The following is a 7932-nucleotide window of genomic DNA, read 5'->3' as shown; positions in this document are numbered from 1 at the left end:
ATAACAACAACTTCTAGAAGTATCAAGGGAGAGAACAACAGCAATGCAATCATAGTAGGTGATTTACATACCCCATTGACATCACTGGACAAGTCTTCTAGACAAAAATCATCAAGGAAACAGCAATCCTAAATTAATCACTACATCTGATGGAACTAATTCACATCATCAGAATATTTCACACCAAAGCTACAAAATATACATTCTTCTCAAGTGCATATGGGACATTTTTAAAGATAGACCACATGTTAGGACACAGGCTAAGTCTCCACAAACTAAATAAGATTGAAATAATATTAAACATCTTCTCAGATCACAATGCCATAAAATTAGAAATCAACTACAATAAAAACATTGAGAAACAATCAAACCCATGGAGGCTAAATATCATGTTATTAAACAATTAATTGGTTACCAAAGAGATAAAAGAAGAAATAAAAAACATCAAGGAAATAAATAACAATGAAAATACGACAATCCTAAATCTATGGGACACACTGAAAGCAATCCTGAGAGGGAAGTTCATAGCACTACCAGCCTCTCTCAAAGAACAAGAAAACTTGTGATAAGTTATCTAACCCTACAGCTTAAATAATTCGAAAGGAAACAACAAAAGAAGCCCAAAGTAAGTAGAAGGAAGGAAATAATAAAGATCAGATCAGAAATGAATGACATAGAGACCAAAAAAGCAATACAAAGGATCAATAAAACAAAGATCTGGTTCTTTGAAAGGATAAATAAAATTGATGAACCTCTATCTAGGCTTACAAAAAAAAAAAAAGATAGAGAACCCAAATACACAAAATCAGAAACAAAAGAGATGAAATAACAACAGACCCCACAGAAATACAAAGGATCATAAAAAATACTTTGAATGACTTTATTCCAACAAATGGGACAACCTGGATGAAAATGACATATTTCTAGAAAAATACTACCTTCCAAAACTCAATCACAAAGAATCAGAAAACCTGAATAGGCTGATAACTACTGATGAAATTGAAGCAGTAATAATAATAAAAAACTTCCAGCAAACAAAGCCCCTTGTCTGGACGGATTCACAGGGGACTTTTACCAAACATTGAAATAAGAAAAATTGTCCTCAAACTATTCCAAAAAATGCAAGAGGAAGGAACACTTCCAAGCTTTCGATGAGGCTAGAATTACTCTAATCCCCAAACCAGATAAAGACACTACAAAACAGGCCAATATCCTTGATGAACATAGATACTAAAATCCTCAACAAAGTATTCCAAATCGGATCCAGCAATACATTAAAAATATAATACCCAACTGGGATTTATTGTGGGATGTAATACATACATAGATGCAAGGCTGGTACAGTATCTACAAATCAATAAATGTGATACACCAAAATAAAAGATTGTGAGACTAAAATCACATGATTATATCAATTGATGCAGAAAAAGCATTTGACAAAATCCAACATCCTTTTTTGATAAAAACTCTCAGCAAAGTGGGAATAGAGGGATCATACCCCAACATAATAAAAGCCTTTTGTGAAAAACCTATAGCCAACATTATACTCAATGGGCAAAAACTAAAACTATTTTCCCTAAGAACAGGAACAAGACAGGAATACCCACTTTCATCACTCCTATTTGACATAGTACTAGAAATGCTAGCCATAGTAATAAGACAAAAAAAGGTAATAAAAGGCATCCAAATTGGAAAAGAAATAAAACTAATTATTCACAGATGGCATGATATTGTACATAAAAAACCCTAAAGACTCCATCAAAATACTACTAGACTTAATAAATGAATTCTGCAATGTAGTAGGATACAAAATTAGCACCCAGAAATCTATGGTTCTTTTATACACCAATAATGAACTCACAGAAAGAGAAACTAAAAACCAATCCCATTTACCATTGCACCAGAAAAAATTAAGATACCTAGGAATAAACTTAACTAAGGAGGTAAAAGACCTGTACTTGGAAAACTACAGAATATTGAAGAAAGAGATAGAGGAAGACATAAACAAATGAAAGAATATACCATGTTCATGGATTGGTAAAATCAACATATTAAAATGTCCATACAAACTGTGGAAACCATGATAGGGGTACCCGATAGTCAAGGCTAATTAAATCACAGAGGCCTTGTTGTCAATACACCAGGCTGTCCAAGACCATTATTTGACTAGGCTAAGATACATAGATTCAAGGCCACAGTGATCTCCTGGGTTATAGAAGCTGTTCCTTTCTATAACCCAAAATGATTGATGGTTAACTATTGGCAAGAAGCCTTCTTTGTCTCTGGAATAATATACAGCTTATTCACTGGCTAGTGTGAGAAGCTGAGTCAGTAGGCACAGAGAATATAACTTCTATGTACCTCTATGATGTGAGGCAGTGAGTCTAGGGGGCAACATGCAATTGCTCAGATAATAGCTGCAGGTACAGGGACTGCTACTGCTCTGTGGGAAAGATATGTATTTACCAGCTGGTTTATGGTTGCTTGCTTGTATGGACTTTGCTGTAAATAACTGTTTTATCTGATGGCTATATGAACACTGGCTTCTGCAATAAAGACTCATTCTTATATACCCACAACTTCTCATGGCTTCTCTGTCTAAGACCCAGCATTCAAGGAGGTCCAGCCCTAGGCAAAGTGGCTCAGACCCAACACCTGTAACTAGTGAGCAAAGGTAAAGGAGGAACTTGGACTAAGTTCCCAACAGTTAGTACAGTGGGAAGGGTTCGAGAAGGACCTGCCCTGGCATAGTCGGGAAGAATTTAGAAGAATATATGAACTCAGAACAACTCAGAGCATGGAAGGGGGGCAGTTAGGGGCAACCAGGTTGGCAGGGGGCAGTAAGAGGTGACCAGGCCAGTGGGGGGCCAGTTAGGGGTGACCAGGCTGGCGAGGGGTGCAGTTGGGGAAAACCAGGCCAGCAGGGGGGACAGTTGAGGGCGATTAGGCTGGCAGGGTGGGCAGTGAGGGGTCACTAAGCTGGTGGGGGGGCAGTTGCAGGCAACCAGGCAGGCAGACATGTGAGCGATTTGGAGCCAGCAGTCCAAGATTGTGAGAGGGATGTCTGACTGCCGGTTTAGGCCATATCCCCAGGATCAGGCCTAAACCAGCAGTCAGACATCCCCCAAGGGGTCCCGGATTAGAGAGGGTGCAGGCTGGGCTGAGGGGACACCCCACCCCCGTGCACGATTTTGTGCACTGGGCCTCTAGTATCAAAATGAAAACCTTCTGCACAGCAAAAGAAACCATCAACAAAACAACAAGAGAGCCTACTTCATGGGAGAACGTATTTGTCAATGATAAATCTGATATGGGGTTAATCTTCAAAATTTATAGGGAACTCATACAACTTAACAAAAGGAAGGTAAACAATACAATTTAAAAATGGGCAAATTACCTAAACAGACACTTCTAGAAAATCGACATACAGAAGGCCAAGAGGCAAATGAAAAGATGTTCAAAGTCACTAATCATCTGAGAGATTCAAATCAAAACTACAATGAGGTACCACCTCACACTTGTCAGAATGGCTACCATAAACAAATCAACAAAGGACAAGTGTTTGTGAGGATGTGGAAAAAAGGGAACCCTTGTGCACTGCTGGTGGGAATGCCGACTGGTGCAGCCTCTGTGGAAAATAGTATGGAGTTTCCTCAAAAAATTGAAAATGGAGCTCTCATTTGACTTAGTGATTCCATTTCTAGGAATATATCCCAAAAAATCAGAAACACCAATCAGAAAGAATATATGCACCCCTATGTGCATTGTAGTGCAATTTATAATAGCTAAGATTTGGAAACAGCCAAAGTGCCCATCAGCAGATGAGTGGATAAATAAAAAACAACAACTGTTATACATCTACACAATGGCATTCTACACAGCTGTAAAAAAGAAAGAACTCTTACCATTTGCTACAACCTGGAAGAATCTGGAGAGCATTATACTATGCAAAAAAACCAGTCAGAGAAAGATAAGTATTGCATTATCTCACTCATATGTGGAATATAATGAACAACATAAACTGATGAACAAAAATAGATCCAGAGACACAGAAGCATTAAACAGGCAAAGACCTGGGTTGGGGTCTGGGGCCAGGCTGGGAGTAGTCAATGGGAGAAAAAGAGGCATATGTAATATTTTTCAACAATAAGGGTTTAAAAAAATAAATAAAAGGCAGAGAGAACAGACTGTATATAAACCCATACAAACCCAACAATGTATGCTGTTTACTGAGGCACATCTTAAATAATGGGAAAAAGAAAAATTGAAAATAATGTACACTTAAAACTAATACAAAATAATATTAAATTTAAAGTATACTTTTAAATTAAAAATAAAAATAATCCATGAAAAATTTGCAAAGCAAACACTATGTAAAAGAAAGCTGAACTAGTTATACTCCACACAGGAAAAATGAGTCACTCAAGAATGACTATTAGAGATAAAGAGAAGTACTTTAAAAATATATATGTACATTCCACCAGGAAGGTAAAATAATTATTTTTAAAATTTTTATTAATTTCAGAGAGAAAGGGAGAGGGAGCGAGAGATAGAAATATCAATGATGAGAAAGAATCATTGATCCTCTGCCTCCTTCATGCCCCCTACTAGGGATTGAGCCCACAACCTGGACATGTGCCTTTGATCAGAATTGAGCCCAGGACCCTTCAGTCCACAGGCTGACGCTCTATTCACTGAGCCAAACCAGTTAGGGCATTAAAATAATTCTTAATAACATAGGTTCAAAATCTCTAAAATAAATGTTGTGAGAATTAAAAAGATAAACAGACAAATAAATGTTAACACATGCCTCTCAGTAATTGATAAACAGATCTGCAATCAGTAAGAATCTAGAAGGCTTGAATTCCATGATAAAAAATTGGGTCATATATAAATTTACCATATTCTAGCCAATTTTAATGTATAGTAACCATAAAAACTATATTCTCTTACTCTGGGCTAATTAAGTGAAAACTAATTAAAAATGAGAAAACCCCCACATCACTATGAACTAAGCAATGCACTTCCAAATAATCCATAGATTGATAAATTAACTACATTGAAAATTAGGAAGTATTTTGAGCTGGTAAGAATGGAGAAGCCCCTAGCAAAACTGAAGAAGTAAAATATAAATAGGAACAATAACAACAATAATATGAGTAACAGCAACAAAAACATTAGTTAATGTTACCTAACACATTAATCATTTAATATTTTCCAGGTTCTGTACTAATAGCTATACATGTGTTATTTTGGGGGTTCTCAACACTATCTATTAGAATCAAATAGTGAGCTCTTATAAAGTGATGTTCAGACTCCATCTAGACTGATTAAATGAAAATCTCTGCAAGTGAGTAGCAGTCATTGTCATTTCTGTAAAAGGACCTTAGTTGATCTTAATATGCAGGCTGGATGCAGAACTATTGCATTATATCATGTAATCCTTACAGCAACCTTATGAGGTACTACTATTATCAATGCCTTTATTTTTATAACTGAAAACTGAGATAAAAAGAGGCTAAATAACATACTCTGGGTTATACAGCTAGATAAGGTAATTAGTTAGCCAATTATTTCTTCCCACAACTTGGGAAATGCTGTGGCCTCTCAGCCACATTGTATGGAAATAATGGCTTTGAGCATCCCTACTACTGAATCACACTGGAGTCCTTGAGTGACACCTAAAACACCTCTGGAGTTTAGGATAAAGGCCAGAATTGTAGTCAAATTGAGCCATACCATACACTTAACCAACCTCTCACCAATTCTTCTGTGTACATTTTGCTAGAATGAAAATTTCCACCAGTTTAATGAAAACTTTCCTAGCCATGTCCCCAGGTACACTTTCTCATTTGCTGCACAATGGAGTGTTAAGCCTTGTATGATATGAGCTTCAAGGAAGAGACTACATGTTATTTGCTTCAGTATCCCCAGAAGTTAGCTCAGTGCCTGCCACATGGAATGTGCTTAATAATGATGAAAAAATGAATGAGTAAATGAATGACTGAATAGATGATAAGGGAGCTTCTCTTACAATTATCGATGTAATTGTAAGTCTCCATCAGTGTGAAGGCTTTCAACATATTACCCTCTTTATAGTTGATAAAAGTTAAATGTCAGCCCCATGGATTTTTCTCAAGCTCTAAGCGAAGGAATAGTGTGCTGAGTGGTAAAATTGTATTTCTTGATATAGATGTAAAAGTTAGAAATGTTCTTCAAGCTTCTTCAGTTGGCTTCTGGTTTCCTATAATGGTTAATATTTATTTGGTATTTACTATGTGCCAGGGTATCCTTTATAATAAAGAGCTAATATGCAAATGGTCATCACGCCCTCACACTGTTACGCCGTAATGACTCAGACACTCAAACTGGGGAGAGAGGAATGGGGACCAGCCAGGAACAAATGAGCTCACAAGAGAGGAACGGGGACCAGTCAGGCTGCGGCCCGAGAGAGGGACAGGCCACCCGTCCTGCGGTCCTGGGCTCCAGCAGCTGGGCCTGTGCCTGTGGCCCAAGAGAGGGACAAGCTGCCTGTTCTGTGGTCCCGGGCACCAGCAGCTGGGGCTGCGGCCCGGGAGAGGTACAAACTGCCCGCCCTGTGGTCCCAGGTGCCAGTGGCTGTGCCTGCACCTGTAGCCCAGGAGAGGGACAAGACGCACTCCCTGCAGTCCCAGGCGCCTGCGACTGGCCAGAGAACAGATCATGGGTCTTGGGTGTGGGGTGAGGCAGAGGAGGTTAGGGGCAATCAGGAAGGCAGGCAGAGGTGGTTAGGGGCGATCAGGCAGGCAGGCAGGCAAGTGGTTAGGAGCCAGCGGTCCCGAATTGCAAGAGGCAATAGGACATTCCCCAAGGGATCCCAGATTGGAGAGGGTGCAGGCCAGGCTGAGGGGACCCGCCCCCCCCCTCGTGCAGAATTTCATGCACCAGGCCTCTAGTTTTATCTGAATTGAGTCTCAAAACAAACTTATCAGGTAGATACTATTGCTATCATTATTTTATAGATGAGAAAAGTGAGTTTATAACTGGTTAAATTTTTTGCCCAACATTACCTAAGGGTAAATCCAGATTCATGATATAAGATGTAATTATTAAGCTACATTGCTTCTCTAGTAATGATAGTAATAGATAAACCTAACATATCCTGAGCACTCATTTGTCAGGCATTCTAAAAAGCACTTCATATGCATGATTTTATTTACTTCTCACAAACAACTGTGAGAGGTAAGTACTTTTATTATTCTTAGGCTTTACTAATAAAAAAAACACCTTGTGATTATTATTTTTTTAATAATGCCTGGCTTGTCGTAAGCACTATGAAGTGTAAACTATTGTTATTCACCAATCCCCAACGCCCTTACCCTTTGGTAACCATCACCTTGTACTCTGCATCTATACATCTGTTTCTGTTTTGTTTTATATATTCATTTTGTTTTTCTTAGATTTCTCATAAAAGTAAAATCATACGGTATTTGTCTTTCTCTGTCTGACCTGTTTCACTTAGCATAATACCCTCTAGGTCCATCCATGTTGTCACAAATGGTACTTAGTCAGTCATTACTAAGTACTATTTCATTGTATATATACCACACCTTCTTTATCCATTCATCTATCTATAGATACTTAAGTTACTTCCATACATTGGCTATTGTAAACAGTACAGCAATAAACATAAGAATGCATATATCTTTTCCAAATTAGTGTTTTGGATTTCTTTGGATAAATAACCAGAAGTAGAGTGGCTGTACCATTTTACAAACCCACCAACAGTGAACAGCAGTTCCCTTTTCTACATATCCTCACCAGCACTTATTTTTTGTTTTCTCATGGTAGCCATTCAGGAATGTTAGAATGAAAATTTCCACCAGTTTAATGAAAACTTTTCATGTCTGCTGGCCATCAGTTATGTTCTATTTGGAGAAATGTCTCTTCAGG

The 7932-nt window shown here is 38.1% G+C and overlaps 1 long non-coding RNA gene across 1 annotated transcript in view; it reads right to left on the bottom strand.

Moving 5' to 3' along the window:
* Positions 1–440: 440 nt before the first annotated feature.
* Positions 441–7932, bottom strand: part of LOC106727310 — a 12694-nt gene continuing 5202 nt past the window's right edge. Inside the window, exon 2 of the long non-coding RNA XR_001363481.1 lies at positions 441–540. This is a non-coding gene — a long non-coding RNA (uncharacterized LOC106727310). The remainder of the gene's footprint in view (positions 541–7932) is intronic.

This window comes from Myotis brandtii, unplaced genomic scaffold, assembly GCF_000412655.1.
Source record: "Myotis brandtii unplaced genomic scaffold, ASM41265v1 scaffold40, whole genome shotgun sequence".
Lineage (NCBI taxonomy): Eukaryota > Metazoa > Chordata > Mammalia > Chiroptera > Vespertilionidae > Myotis > Myotis brandtii.
Note: the sequence above shows the minus strand (reverse complement) of the source record. Positions and strands in the feature narration are given on the sequence as shown.